The sequence below is a fragment of the Homarus americanus genome, unplaced genomic scaffold (genome assembly GCF_018991925.1).
Source record: "Homarus americanus isolate GMGI-L3 unplaced genomic scaffold, GMGI_Hamer_2.0 scaffold19670, whole genome shotgun sequence".
In the NCBI taxonomy this organism is placed as follows: Eukaryota; Metazoa; Arthropoda; class Malacostraca; order Decapoda; family Nephropidae; genus Homarus; species Homarus americanus.
The window spans coordinates 2,534-20,000 of NW_024734785.1; the positions used below are offsets into that span (position 1 = coordinate 2,534).

General features: G+C 35.2%; 1 long non-coding RNA gene across 1 annotated transcript; it reads left to right on the plus strand.

Moving 5' to 3' along the window:
- The first annotated feature begins 4,877 nt into the window (after nucleotides 1-4,877).
- Nucleotides 4,878-7,661, plus strand: LOC121870503. Its single transcript, XR_006089719.1, has 3 exons — nucleotides 4,878-5,088; nucleotides 5,490-5,577; nucleotides 6,103-7,661. It is a non-coding gene; the product is annotated as an uncharacterized LOC121870503 (long non-coding RNA).
- Nucleotides 7,662-17,467: the final 9,806 nt, after the last annotated feature.

Below are 17,467 nucleotides of genomic sequence, written 5' to 3' on the forward strand. Positions count from 1 at the left end.
ATCTCTCACAGCCCACCACCCAGCTTCTTCAGAAACCTCTCGCCCTACACCTCTGGAGCAAGTTTCTCCACCTAGTCACTCCTAAGCACTGTGCTGTACAACATTAAGTAGTACCCCGCTTAATGCGGTCAATAAACCCACAGGGTACCGTATAAGTGAAACCGCATTATGAACAACAGAACATATGGGATAAATTCCAATAGAAACTGCCCATCCTCAAACTCCACTTTTTCCCACACAATACCTATGTTCTAGTAAAATAACATCTTAATTTTATGATGGTACATGCACACAATTAATACTTAAGAGAAATAGAGAAATACAGTCAACAAGTTAATGTCCATTCAAATAATGACCTCACTCCTCTTCACCCAACACTGCTGGCTCTTTTCCCTGAGAAATCTTTGGGGGAAAACCACTAAATTTTAATAATACCTCAAACTAAAGTTAGATAATACAATTGACATTGCTGGATTCCTTGTAAGACCAGGAATATTTTGAATATAAATGTCATATATTTTGCACAAAAGATAACATATTTACTCAGTAAACATTATATCTAAAATTTGTATGTCTAATGCAAAATCTAAGATGTTTATATTCAAAATGATCACCAAATTGTAAGAATTCCAGCAATGAAATTATATTCTGGCCGGGTAATTTGTATGAATTTTATGAGCTAAAACAAATATCTTCAGTTAATAAAAAAAAAAATTCTTCACTACACTATCTGTCAATCAGTACCCCAACTTGCCTTACCCTCTTCCAACCCCACGTCAGTCCCAACCTCCCCACCCCCCACCAATCCTCCCTTCAAGAGATGTTGGGTGAAAAACTAATTAACATTTAGTATTAAATAATACCTCAGATTAAAGTTAGATAATATAATTGACATTGCTGGATTCCTTGTAAGACTAAGAATATATTTGAATATAATGTCATATATTTTGCACAAAAGATAACATATTTACTCAAGAGTAAACATTACATCTAAAATTTGTATGTCTAATGCAAAATCTATGATGTTTATATTCAAATGATCATCAAATTATAAGAATTCCAGCAATGTAAATTATATTCTGACCGGTAATTTGTATGAATTTTATGAGCTAAACAAATATCTTCAGTTAATAAAAAAAAAATATTCTTCACACTGTAACAGATGGTTGGTCTGTCCTTCCTCCCCCACCAGATGTGGGAAAACCAGAATATTTACCCTTTTAGTAATAAATAATACCAAACTAAAGTTAGATAATATAATTGACATTGCTGGATTCCTTGTGCTTCCAGGAATATTTTGAATATAAATGTCATATTTGCACAAAAATAAATATATTTACTCAGAATAAACTTTATATTCAAAATTTGTATGTCTAATGCAAAATCTATGATGTTTATATTCAAATGATCATCATATTGTAAGAATTCCAGCAATGTAAATTATATTCTGCTGGGTAATTTAGTATGAATTTTATGAGCTAAAACAAGCAGTCAGGCAGGTGGGGGTGGGCGAATCTAAAATAGTCTCGAGCCGACACTCACGCGCGATACGCAGGAAAAAACGCTATGAAAGTTCAGTTTCCAGCGATACGGTAAACGCTTATGAAACCAAGGCGGGTAATACTGTATATACAAAAACGAGAGAGTTTTCTATTCCACCATTCCTGAGTGAGATATCTACATGCACGCATTACGTTTGTGTGCCCATACTAAGATAAGACACCTGGCCACTACAGCACGCCAGCATAATGCAATAACATCTGAGGAACAACTCAAAGATTGGGACATAGACCCAACTGGGCCTATGCCCGAGATATGGTTAGACCGCCCAAATGGCTAATTGCTGTTAAGTGGCTAATAGAAAAAAAAAAACTCTAAATGTAAGGGCTATGATTTCTATTCACACTGCCCACCCTTATCTTACTAGCTGTTCTTGTACTTCACTTAAATTCACTGGTTACCACATAACCAGTTCTTGTAGCACGGTGGGCCGCACGAAGTATAGTAATTGATATCAAGTCACTTGGACGGAAATAAAGATGAACTACTGTAGTGAAAATGAACACTTAAAACACTTAAAGAACAGGTTTATTAATATGAAACACAAAGGAAAAAGATATTAACATATCACCTCAAGGTGCAACTCCTCGCTTACTCAACTGCAATTACTCGATCCTGTAATTTCCATTAATAACCTACTGGTGTTACATATACATAGTTACTTGACAACTCCTGGCTTTCTCTCAACTGCCAATCCCAGTGGTACTTACTTCACCCACATTACTGGTGATACATTTCATTGCATACATGACCAACTGACATATGGTCCCTTTGGTACTCAACATGTTATTACTGAAACCAACTCATACATGTCCATCATCCAACATGGGATAATTATTTCCAATTAATATCCCAAACATATACATAAACATCAGTAAATACAATACAGGAATGCCTCCAGGAGAGACACTGGGGCTCACGACCGCTGCTGTGATCGTAGCCAGACACATGGCGCAGTCTGGGGGTCTAGCTCCACGAGGCAGTGAACAGATTAATCATACCGAATCAGCGCCATCGCTCATATATGCTATCATTGCTGAATATCCACCGGCTCGAGCGACCGGTCGGTGTTCATTAAGCCCCCACCCCTGTACCTGGGACAATGGGAGAGGACGATTATGGAGGGAAGCATGGACAACTCAACACAACAATTCTTCGCCTGGCAAACGTCAGACTACATTATTTACATTACTTACACTGGGCCAATGACAATCACAGTCACAACATGAACACTGATAATTCACTACAATGACTAAATCAAACTTAATGAATATACCGTGGAGAAACACAGCTACATACCTGGGGACACGGGAGAGACGCGATGGAGGACGCCTTCTCTCGCCTGCGGTTATATACCCGAAGGCCAGCGACATACTACCAGCATGGACAACTCGATCACAACAATTCCTTCGTCTGGCAACGTCAGACTACATTTACTTTATATTACTTCTTACACTGGGTGAATGACAATCACAGTCACAACATGAACACTGATAATTCACTACAATTGACTAAATCAAACTGAATGGTTATATCGGCGGGAGAACACAGCTACATACCTGGGGACAACGGGAGAGGACGCGTTATGGAGGACGTCTCTTCCTCGCGCCCGTGGTTATATACCCGAGTTGCCAGCGATTGCTACTCACTCAATGACAGAAATCACAAACAAACAACTGTCACTCATTCAAGGATGGCCCTCAGTTGACAAAGGTCTGGCGAATTACTGGAGTTGATTAACACAAACTAATCCAAGATTGAGCTTGCCAGGAAAAATTGGAATGAAAAACGCATTGACAACTGTCTTCACAAGGCGGGACTTACTGGGAGGGATCGTGAGTATAAACGTCATGGGGACAAACACGTCTCTCTTAGGAATAGCTAACCCACTCATGTTTTGCGTTCGTGGAGTATAATAAGAATCATTAGTGTTAAAACAGACTAGCAGTCAACGTGACCATGACACCAAGGGTTTCAGGTAAGGGTTTGTGGACCTGTAGTTGGCAGAGATATTTTGGGCCAGATGACATCATAAAGGGAAGATTCAAGATCCGTGAGTCGAGCTATAGGCGTATGTGTGTTGCAGTAGGCGCATACACCTCCCTTAGAACGGAAGGAGGTATAAAGGTTGTAGTTTGGGTGAAGCTGCTTTGGTCAGTTGAAGTTCAGATAGTAGTTAGAGGTCGGGAGAGGAGGTTAATAGATGGTGCTCCACAGAAGGAAAATTGGATCTCGGGCCGAGAATGTTGGAAAAATGAAGTGTGAAAAAAGCTGATCCTCCAGCAACCGCGGTGACGTCAGTTGAGGCCCCAGTAGTTTGATGATGATCAGGTCGGCCTTTGGGTCCACAACCTTCCCGACCAGTGGGACACATCCCAGGAGGCCTGGTTCAATATTACTGTCAACTGATATAGGAGAATAAAAGAATAGAATAAAAAGAATAGAACAGATCAAGAGTGAGAAAAGTTATTTATGTTGTGTTGTCAATAGTAAGGGAGACAACTGAGACCCTGTAACTTTCACTTCATGCAGTACTGCCTTGACTGTTCTGCTTTTAAAATTCTAGTGTGTTTCAGATGGTTTGGGAATTTTATGGCAAGCAACGTTTTCAATGCAGTCATTGTCTGTGGAGATGATGAAACAATTTTGGTATTCCTGATTGGTTATTGCAAAATATTCTGACTATTTTGTGATGTTGCCTGTTGCAAATGTTGGTGTGCATGGCAATGAATAAAATGCCTGAACACGTGTATGAACTCCACTTAAAGCAGCTGCACTATTACACTAAGCTTGTGCATCAAGCTTGTCTGGGCTATTGTCAGTCAGAGTATAAAGTTCATTAAGAAACACTGGCTAAGGCTTCTGCTGTCTGGTTGAAAAATCCCCTGATTCTTTCAAGTTGTTTTCCTTGGACTTCATACCTTAACACAATTACCATTTGTGTTTTATCCTAAATGCTTCATTTGTGCCAGATATTCTGTTTTACTTACTACTTCAAATCTGTCACACTAGTTATTGTTCAGGTTAAGTCCCCTAAGACCTTTACTCTTCCTTAATGTACATGGCCTACCTATTACTGTAGTGTTAATTATAAAGTTTTGTTGTTTAGTGATGACTGCCATCTTAGTGTTGAGTCTGGAGATTTAATTGTAGATAATACAGGCACCCCTCGCTGTACAAATGGGTATCTTCCTTGAAAACCTTTCAGGACAAGGAACAAGAATAATTAGCTTCTGTATTGACGCTGCACTTTTTATATTTATAGGTAATGGAGCAAAATTCTTGTTTTGTTAAATGTAATATTAGCTTCCTTTTTTCTTTTTCTCCATGGATTCAGTACGAGAGAACAATACAGTCCACAGCGAAACATTAAGGAAGTCCTGGCCAGTCATGAAGCCAACATAGAGGAATAGCTACAGAAGGGAAAGATGTCTTGCCTGCTGATTGTACTGTTTTATTGAAAGACGGAGGCGACGGATTGGTTGCATCTGCCGCTGCCTTTTGAGAGGCATCCCAGACCCTCACTTGGTGAGTAACCTTCTTGGCTTTATAAGTACAGTGTAACCTTTATCTAATGGACTATATATGGAAGGGGATGTTCATTAGATGGGGGTTTCACATCAGACATCCCCATTGTAGTGGACTTGTAGTGGAGGTTTAATAATTTGTATGTGTGATTGAAGTTGTTGGTGTAGAATATCTAGGGATCTAAATGATTCACATCCTAGCTTGTTTCACCTGACCAACGATTAAACACCTTTGCTTATTTCACCTGACAATTAAACATCCTTAATGCTATCTGGTGGGGGTTAGAGTAGGTTAACTGCAGTCAAACAGCATGACCAAAGAGAACTATGTATTGTGTGAAATAAGGAACTACTGGTAATATAATACAATGCACCATATATGAGATATAATCTTTTATACAGGTGCTGACACATAACTCCCAAAACAGTGGATCTTCAGAGACTTAAAGACAGTGTAATCCCCTGGTGTTTGGTCTGACAGCACAATAAGGTATGTACTGTACAATAATGATATTATTGTGGTATTTCTCAGTGATTTGATTGTCAACAACTGGGAAACCTTAACCCACGTCTAGTCGTGATACATTCCAGTAGAGTATGACAGTACAGCTGCCGTCACTCGACTTCTAGCGTCGGTTTATCTGTAGGTGAAGACATCTGACTGCTCCTCCTCAGACAAAAGTGTAAATTTAGCCATATATTTAACCTATAGTATTAACAAGGAATATATAGCAAATTCTTATAACAGCAACAGTGGAATTTTTTTTTAATTGGACAATATCGCACTGAACATTTAAAAGAATTACAGGTTGTTTAATGGTGGGGATGAAAACCTTAACATTAAGTGTGGGGGATAACTGGCAGATGGCATTGTTTTTATATAAACTATAGAAGATGTGGAATAATCATTAAAATACTCTAATGAATCTTAGAAATAATGTAATATAAAACTATAATTTTGGATGACATGTTCTATATGTTTACACTGTACATGGAAGTAATTGTTTCATTTCAGTGTTGCAGACCAATTGTGGACAAAACGGTGCTGGTCAGTTGGGTAGGTAGGCTCCGAGGACTGTGTTATGAGTTATTATTTTGGTAGTGTTAAGTCTCCCAACATAATCACCATTTTGTATAAGAAAACTTTGTTGAGTTGTCTTTTTGTTGTTACTATAGGCAGTCCTTGAGTTACACACACCTGCACTTAAGAATGGGGTCCCAATACGGTACTGTACGTAGTATACCACAGAAATATCTAATTAAAGTATTTTTTCACATTAATTATTGTTTAGCATGACTTTATTTACAGTACAACTACTGTAGTATTTATATTATTTTTGTATGGGATAAGACTTTTATGGTCAGGGTTGTAACTAAAATCCCATTTCTTACATAATATTGTTTAACAACTTTATTTACAGAATTTATATTTGTTGTGTGTGGGATATGTTGTTTTGTATGGTCGTTAACCTATAGAATCAACATTGTTCTGGCTTTTGAACAAGGTCCTAGCTCGGGGAATGCCATGTTTATAGTCTGTTATGAGTGTCCAGCCCACGGTGCCAGAAGAACATGTCCCCTCAAGATAAGTCATATTTATTATTTTCTTAATTTTAAGTCCCTCATAATAAATTGTCACTGTATATATGACTTGTTATGTCTTACTGCAATTCAAGAGGAGGCAACTAATCATCCCATGTTATTTGCATTAACTTACCGTATAGTGCGGCCCATAAGTCGGCCCGGCGTATAAGACGACCTTAATTATTTCAACATAAATTGTTAATGTGGGCCCATACCTGGCAGATAAGTCGATCTATAAACTGCAATTTGAAAACTATGTCCTCAGTGTTTGCTAAACATACTTTTTAACAGCACTCAAACAAGTTTTACCTAAATGTAACATTTTCAAAATGTTAAAATACCTTTTAGTGTTAGTTTTCTTACAAACAAATGTTACCAGGGCACATGAATGGTGTAAACAAATCACAATAATACAGTTCGTACAAGATTAAAAATATATAAGATACTCTGTACACTCGGTGAGTAATGACAATAAGATTAATACAGTACTGCATCCCCAGATAACTCACAAATTTTTATTTTGCTGCATTCGATTGTTTGCGGATGACACCCTGGATGTACCCAAAAATGTCTGCGGGTAGTTTTAAAATTGCCGACATTTTTGCTGCTGGTGCTGGGAGCACGCGAGTTTTGTGGCGTCCCGTAAGGTCTCTCTCGTGATCTAAATATGATAAATAATAACTAGGTGGGGGGAAGGTTATACTACAGGGCATTTCAACATAGTGACTGCAAAAAAGGTAAGATTGACTGAGAGTGAACACACTGGTTGATTACAACACAGGGAAAAGAAATAATTGTCTTTAGGTGAAACACATAAAGGGAATATACATTTCTCTACACACAGGTAAAAATGTAACCCTGCACCGCCCCCGTCGGTAAATGTTATTCGTGCCATTTTGAGAACCTAACCCCACGAATTTTAAGGGCCTGCTTTACAGTACATATAATGTACTATAAACAGTCCTATACATGTAGATAATAATTGTGGTACAGTACATATAAATAAATACATGTAGGATATAATAATAATAATAATAATAATAATAATAATAATAATTAACGGTTTATTGAAAGAGCTTGGCAGCCAGAAGGCTGAAAATATACAGTTACATATTTGGGGAATGGGTTACGAATTACAAATAATATACAAGTGACACAAATAAGACATATAATAACTTAGATAGGGATCAGCTCAAACTACAGTTCATTTCAACATAGTGACAGTGTAGGGAGCAGTGTTTACTGGGAGTGAATACACTGATTTATTACATGTTATTGATAATTTTTACAATGGTTGGGACAACAGAGAGGATGATTGTGTTCAGCTGTTGACTTCATAGTTAAGTTTATAATTTTCACTAACTTTAATGCCACTTGTGACAGTTATTGGCATTCATCAGTCATAGTTAACTATTATTCTTTTTAAATAATGTCTTACATGTACCTGTATTTCTCCAGATGTTTTATGTATTTAACAACTTCAGGGATGAAATTAGTAACATTCAACAAGTGTTTGGCAATACTGGCAGAGCTGCCCCACAGGCATCTGTCATGTTCACAACACATTTGTGTAAATGTTAACAAAATCCAGTAGTATTATATGAATACTGTATACTGTAATTGTATTTTTGAACAAAACAACAACAAATACTACAAGTAATTGTCCTAGTAATGTTTGTTTGTTGTTAACATTTATGTGTTGGTGTGACTAGTGTAAACACCGACCTTAGGCTGAGTTCAGTAACAGTTACCCTTCTGGAAAAATGTTAGTGAGGTCAAACTTCGAGGTCAAACTTGTTTGCGAGTGCTGGACTGACTGAGACCTACCAGTAAGGTAAAGTGAGGCTGGAGGTAGACCTGTGGTATAAGGTGACCCCAAGTTTTGAACACAAAAACTGGAGCTTCAAAAGTTGACTTACAGGCCACAATATACCCAGAGTCTGAATATATTGAGGTTTTTAATGATTGTGTCTCAGTACTGATTTATGAACAAGAATTACTTGTCCTGCTGCTACTTGTCATAGTTAATGTACAGTACTCTATGCTCTCTGGGTTAACATCATCGTGCATTGCCTTGGTTTAACGTGCACACTTTAGAGTTGAGCAAATATCTAAGTTAAGCACGTACAGAGGTTATTTTTAATTTGGTGGAAATTGTCGATACTTACATGAAAATTTTACCCTCTACACTTGTCTACTGTGTTGACAGTGATTATAAGTATGGTCAGGGCTGTGTAGCTACTAGTTATGTGTAGGTTTATTTTGGTCTCTTGTAAATTGAAATGGAAATTCCCTGTATAGTTATCAGGGTTCATTGTATAGTTATCAGGGTTTATTGTATAGTTATCAGGGTTCATTGTGTAGTTATCAGGGTTCATTGTATAGTTATCAGGGTTTATTGTATAGTTATCAGGGTTCATTGTGTAGTTATCAGGGTTCATTGTATAGTTATCAGGGTTCATTGTATAGTTATCAGGGTTCATTGTATTATCAGGGTTCATTGTATAGTTATCAGGGTTCATTGTATAGTTATCAGGGTTTATTGTATAGTTATCAGGGTTCATTGTGTAGTTATCAGGGTTCATTGTATAGTTATCAGGGTTCATTGTATAGTTATCAGGGTTCATTGTATTATCAGGGTTCATTTACTGCAGTTAGCCAGTTTTATTTTGACATACTGGCAGTACAGTGTCCAGATGTATGATGTTTTATCCTTTTGAAAATTTGCGTGAAACCTTTTTATTAGTGACTTGAGAGGATAATCCGGTTTTTGGTGTAGGTGCTTTTAATTTGGGTCGATTGTTATGATATTCCCGTCATCAATCAAGGATTATATATACAGTACATCAATTCTAGCCCCATAACCCCCTTCTACCCTTTCAAAATTTTCAACCCTTTATGCATTTTCTATTATTTGTCTAAATTTTTAAGGTATAATTTCTCCATTACTTCTTTCTATTTTGCCTTGAAATTGATAGTACTAAGAGATCTAGTATTACCATGGAATTGTCCAGGGCGATATGTTTGTTTTTGGTTTTGGTTTTATGAATAAAAAAATTCAAGTTTGGTTGAAAATTGTCTGAATATCTTGATTAGATATTCAACCAAAAATGAATCTTAAGATAGAAAAAATTGGACCCTAGGGTTATGTTGAGGAAAGGTTCTTCCTGTACTCAGTGTTTGTTTAATTGAAATCGGTAAAAAATTGGCAGAAAAGTTCCAGTCCGAGTGTTGGAAAAGTTAATTTTGAGATATACAGTAAAAGCCCAAAAATCCGGATGCCAGAAATCTGGACCACCCGAGAATCCGGACTTTTCGAAAACTCAAACTTTTGTTTTTTTGTTTTTTTTAATTTAGCTGGCTTTTGTGTGTATTTGTGCATGCATGAGCACCACAGCTGCACAGCGACCACGCAGTCGCCACTTTAAAACAAGCAATCAAACTGTGACAACGTATGAAATTTTGAGTCCTACTCTTTTCATTTACAGAGTACTGTACAAGCCCATAATAATGGCTCCTAAAGTAGATAAACTTCGTTGTGTGAAGAGAAAGAAGAACACGTTGAAATTGAGTGACAAACTTGAAATAATTAAGAAACTAGAACGTGGTGTGAGCAATACTGTTCTAATGGAAACATATGACATTGGAAAGTCTACAATTTATGATATAAAAAAGGCAAATAATAAAATTTTAGAATTCACAGCTTTATCTTTAAAACTGCTCGTTTAGATAAATGAAGCATGCTATATTTGCTAATGAATAAACTATCAAAATGTACCTGTTCATCTCTTCTTTATTTCTCCTGAAATTTGAATTTTAAAAGTACTGCCTGAGAATCCAGAAAATCCGAAAATCCGGACCGACCCAATCCCCAAGCGGTCCGGATTTTTGGACTACTACTGTAGGCCGATAAAGTTTCTCGACCTTTCTTCGCTGTGTAAGTGTTCATTCTGAGCCGATATTACATGTAATATCTTGTATTTTGTAGTATTTTTACATCTCAATCTGAACTCCAGCTATATTTCTTATTCTACAGGTCTAATGGTAGACCCTGCTGCCATATGGCATCACAAAAATTGTGACCAAGTCCCAGGTTGATGATCTGACTTTCTAACTCACTTACACACAATTGCAGGGTCTCAATTGTTTCTCTTACTATTGACAACACATCATCATATATCGTTTCTCACTAATGATCTTTTTTTATGGTTCCTTATTATTGCAGTATTATTATTTATTATTATTATTATTATTATTATTATTATTATTATTATTATTATTGTTGTTGTTGTTGTTGTTGTTGTTGTTATTATTATTGCAGAGTTTTCAGTTTTATTATTGTTATCTGTTTTATTTTTATTTTTGTATTTTTTATTATAAATTTTACTTATCTGAATTATTATTATTATTATTATTGCTGCTGCTGCCAACCGGTCAGAATTCTACTTATTGGGCTTTTTGAGTTACAGTGTATGCTTGTTTTGGAACGTAACCTCATTAAGTTCATTATAATGTCACCTCTCATTTATTTAATCAAAATGAAGAAAGTAAATGTTACCTTTTCTGTGATCTGTGAATTTTTTCACGGCCTCCTCTGTGAGGCCGTAAGTTTCGATGGCTGGGAGAATTCTCTTTATAAACCTTTATTTTATTCCTTGCATGGTACGATCTGCAATAATTTTTTTTTTAATATTTAATGAACATACACTGTTACGCCGTCTCTTAATTTACTTAAATATCCAGGTTCTAGGCGTAACCAAACAAGAAAAAGTGAAGTAAATTAAAAGGGAATAAAAATAAATAAAGTAAACTTTTAAGAATTTAATTAACACAATAAAGAGCTTCGTAGGCTGTCAACAAATTGATTCACCATCGAAACTTTTAAGACACAAATGATAATAAACATCGAAACCTCAAGAGAATAAAAATAAAGCATTGGATTACATTAACACTGCATAAACATATAAAAACTAACACTGAAATTAACTAACGTGAAACAACACTGAATTACTGAAATGTAACGAAGCAAATACTGATGGACATAAATAGGTACTCAGATATACCACATTGGTGGCGACAGGAACAACACAAATAAATTAAGTATAAGAAACAGGTGACGAGTGTCACTCAAAGGATGTGAACTGTACGACAAGAGGACTGAACTAACTCCGTCAGTTGGTGGGTCCTATATATAAGGTCGGTTCCTGCCACGCGACTACTTGATTAGATTAAGTTGCGATACGAATGGTGGATTGAAGAACAAGAATGCTGATACAATTAAAATGGGTTTGAACAAATCATAAAAAAATAGAAAAATACGACACGGTCGTAACTATACATATATATATATATATATATATATATATATATATATATATATATATATATATATACATATATATATATATATATATATATATATATATATATATATATATATATATATATATATATATATATATATATATATATATATATATATATATATATATATATATATATATATAATATATATATATATATATATATATATATATATATATATATATATATATAAACTATGCAGCATCCAACATGAATTTGAGTAGCGGCATGTACAAGCTGGACAATTTGTAATTAAAAGATTTGTGATCAGGTAGAAGGCGGGTCACTTGACCATCTGACCTGACCACCAACCTTTGTTGTTGCTATTTAAGATTAGTAAGGTCATTATCTAATACCTGACCATTGTGGACCTGGTCTCACCCTCCTCTGTATATATACACCTTGATTTGTATTACTCTCTCTAGTCTGTACTCACCCTGAAGATGTGAATTACAGCGCTTGGAACTTCGTGTTTTTCTTCTTTCCTGGTTACCAGCATATACCTAGATCACAGCGCACCTATGATTTACTTGCATATATATATATGTATATATATATATATATATATATATATATATATATATATATATATATATATATATATATATATATATATATATATATATATATATATATATATATATATATATATATATATATATATATATATATATATATATATAAAGTGAGTTTGTAATTTATGAATTAGGAGCGATATTTATATGAGCCTTGTTAGATATAGCGATTTTGCTTACTAATTCTCAATTTTGTGGTACAGTGGGGTATGCTATAACGAATCTAATTGGTTCTAGAACCTTGTTAGTTATAGCCTTAGATCGGTATAAGACTAACCAGTTCCAGGCCCCCAAATACAACCACTTAACACTGAAAAATATAATATAATTGAAATTGTAAAAAAAAGATAAATATGCATCTAAACCCCAAATAAAGAATATCATTAATATTTGTAATAAAAAACAATAAATTAGAAAAAAAATTAAATAATGTTAAGTTGGGGTTTTAGTTCGTTATAGCATTCTCAATTTTATAGGTAAAACCGTTAGTTATAGGAATATTAAGTAGTAGAGTAAATTCGTTGCATTTATGCCCGTATTAACTGTGAATATGGTAAAGAAGAATATCTCCAAAAAGCATTCTGATGATAGAATTCCCGGTGATTATCGTAAAAGAAAGGATATAACACTTGAAGAGAAGCTTGATGTTATCAACCTCAAAATCACCCTTCTCCCCCATCAAGTTACATTCATATTTTTTCAAGGTAAAGTGTTAAATTTACTGTATGATTTCATTATTAGATATGAATGTAACATTTATTTAGACTGTGCTATCCTTTGTGTTAGGCTAACTACTAAATTTTTTCGATTTCGAGTAAACTGCACCTAACCCTATTTTCTCCATAAGCCCTGTTATTTCTATTACACGATTTTCTATAACACGATATTTTACAAGAACACAATTATCGCGTTATAGCAGAACTACCTGTATATATATATATATATATATATATATATATATATACTGTACAGTGACCCCTCGTTTAACGAACACCTCGGTTAACGTAATTTCGATTAACGAACTGCCTTCCATAAGGATCTTCAATTCGTTTAACGAAAAAAATTTCGCTTAAGGAACTTCTTACGAACCGACCTCAACATGTTTTCGCTTGCACTGACCGGGCAACCAGCTTTAGTATCAGTCCGCCAATACATTAATCGGTTCTAGGGCTTAAATTCCTTACTATTTTTGTAAATATCAAGAAGTTTATACTATTCAATTATTTTAAAAGTTTAATATTCAATTTTTTAGTCATTTTAACAATTATTGAACAAAATTGAAGGTAAAGTGACTAGTTTAATGCGCGGCATCCAGCCTCTTAACACAGCAAACAGGCGTCAGTCTCTCTCTGTTTTCACTGGAGGTAACATCTTGCTTGAGACTCTCTTCAACTAAATGCTTTTTTTCTGTGTTTCCAAGCAAATTATTGGTCATTTTGAAAATTATTTTACATATTGACAATATATAGTGCAGTGCAGTGTTATTTTAAAGAAAATATTCTTTATTTACAGCTAGTTTAACTTTGAAAAATACGTGTTGCCATTGTTTGAATCCAGCATGGGGCCTAAGAGATCAAGAAAAGTGATTTCAATCCAAATGAAGCAGGAAATAATAAAAAAACACGAACAAGGTATTAAATCAAATGCGCTATGCAAAGAATATGGCATGTCGGCATCAACTGTGTCGACAATTCTTGCACAAAAAGACAAATTTAAGGAAGTGAACGTGAGAGACAAATCTACAAGAGTGTTTAAAAGTAGATCCCTAATCGTAGAAACTGAGAGGTTACTTATCATCTGGATTAGGGAAAAACAGATGAAAGGTGATTCAGTTTCTGGTGATTTCATTTGTGAAAGAGCCAGGGAGATTTATGAACATTTAAAGACAGATCAACCTAGTTCTTCAGGAACAGAATTTGAAGATTTTCGGGCTAGCAAAGGCTGGTTCGAAAAATTTAAGAAAAGAAGTGACATTTTAAGTGTTGTTAGGCATGGTGAAGCTGCTAGTGCTGATAAAGAAGGGGCAGCAAAGTTTTTAATTGAATTTAAAAAACTGATGGAAGAAAATTATCTTCCACAGCAAGTTTTCAATGTTGACGAAACTGGGCTGTTCTGGAAAAAGATGCCCAAAAGAACATTCATCACCAAGGATGAAGCCTCTTTACCTGGGCATAAACCCATGAAAGACCGTCTCACTCTATTGCTTGGTGCCAATGCTTCAGGGGATTTCCGACTGAAGCCTATGCTTGTCTACCACTCTGAAAACCCCAGGGTGTTCAAGCAACAGAAAGTGGTAAGAACAATGCTTGGAGTTTATTGGAAGTCCAACCGTAAGGCATGGGTGACAAGACAGTTCTTTAATGAATGGGCTATTGATGTGTTTTGCCCCTCTGTCAAGAGCTACCTAACCACCAATAAACTTCCTTTAAAGGCTCTTCTCCTCATGGATAATGCTCCTGGTCATGACCCTGACCTTGCCAGAAATTTGGAGTATAAATTTGACTTTGTGAAAGTGTTGTTTTTGCCTCCAAACACTACATCACTCATACAGCCAATGGACCAGAATGTGATCAGCAACTTCAAGAAGTTGTACATGAAGAAAATGTTTAGGAGGTGTCATCAGGCAACTTCCATTGATCCTGAACTAACACTGAAACAGTTCTGGAAGACACAATTCAACGTCCTGGAGGCTGTAAAATTGATTGTGTCATCATGGCAAGAAGTCTCCAATAGAACCCTCAATTCTTCATGGAAAGCACTGTGGCCATCAGTAGTCCATGATTTTGAGGGATTTGAGGATGACACAGAGTTGGACCAGGAGATTGTGTCCATTGGTCAGTCATTGGGTCTTGAAGTGGAGGAGAAGGATGTGGAAGAGCTTGTGATGTCTCATGAGGAGGAACTTACTCCTAATGACTTGAAGGAACTGGATGAGATGTTACGGGTAGAGGCTGACAGTGGTGAGGAGGAAATTGAAAGTGATGACCATATGTCAGCTAAACAGTTGAAAGATGTGATTTACCACTGGGAGAAGTTCAGGGAACTGGCTTCAAAGCACCCAGAAGTGGAAAAAACTGAACTAACTTTGTGTCATGTTGAGGACTCAGTGGTCTCCTTCTTTAAACATAAGTTAATGGTGAGGAGGACAGATGCCCCACAGACCACAATTGACACTTTCTTCAGTAAAAGGCAGAGGGAACAAGATGCTAGCCCTCAGCCTTCCACTTCAAGAAGGAGAGAGGATGTTCATGGTGGAGAATCTGTCAGTCCAGAGGTTCCTGACATTTTCATGGAAGGTGACTCACCTTCCAAGAAGCAGTAAAATGCTTCTCCTCCACCTCCACTTCCTTCTCTTCTCCCTTCTCCTCCTGCACCTCCCACTTCAAATGCACATCATCACCATCATCCAGGAGCCTTCTACATACATGGAAGTTAGGAAATTTTCGGTGAGCTGGAACCACTACCCAAAACCCATTGAAACAATGGTTTCGGTTAACGAACGTTTCGGTTAACGAACGACCTTGGAACGATTGAGTCAATCAACGGAGCTACTGTATATATATATATATATATATATATATATATATATATATATATATATATATATATATATATATATATATATATATATATATATATATATATATGCAGTATATATATATATATATATATATATATATATATATATATATATATAAATAAAAGTCTAGGTGGTAGTATATATATATATATATATATATATATATATATATATATATATATATATACGTATATATATATATATATATATATATATATATATATTGTGTGTTATATATATATATATATATATATATATATATATATATATATATATATATATATATATATATATATATATATATATATATATATATACAGTATTACCCCGCCTAACGCGGTTTCACTTAACGCGTTTTATCATATACGCGGTGCCTCGCCAGAGCTGAACTTTCTCTTAACACGGATTTTTTCCACATATATGCGGTGAGTGTCCGGCTGGAGACGCTATTTTTAGATTTGCCCCACCCGCCACCCTGCCTGACTGCCTGTTTTAGCTCATAAAATTCATACAAATTACCCGGCCAGAATATAATTTACATTGCTGGAATTCTTATAATTTGATGATCATTTTGAATATAAACATCATATATTTTGCATTAGACATACAAATTTTAAATAAAATTTTTTCTCAGAGTAACTATGTTATCTTTTGTGCAAAATATATGACATTTATATTCAAAATATTCCTGGTCTTACAAGGAATCCAGCAATGTCAATTATATTATCCTAACTTTAATCTGAGGTATTATTTAATACTAAATGTTAAAAACTCTTGAAGGGAGGATTGGTGGGGGGTGGGGGGGAGGGTTGGGAATGACCGCGGTTGGAAGAGGGGGGGAGGTGAGGTGGGGTACTTTGATTGACAGATAGTGTCCTGAAGATTATTATTTTTTTTATTAACTGAAGATATTTGTTTTAGCTCATAAAATTCATACAAATTACCCGGTCAGAATATAATTTACATTGCTGGAATTCTTATAATTTGGTGATCATTTTGAATATAAACATCATATATTTTGCATTAAACATACAAATTTTAGATAAAAATTTTTCTCTAGGTAACTATGTTATCTTTCTTGCAAAATATATGACATTTATATTCAAAATATTCCTGGTCTTACAAGGAATCCAGCAATGTCAATTGTATTATCCTAACTTTAGTTTGAGGTATTATTTATTAAAATTTTGTGGTTTTCCCCCAAAAATTTCTCAGAGAGGGAAGAGCCGGCAGTGTAGTGTGAGAGGGGGAGGGAGTTGAGTCCATTATTTGAATGG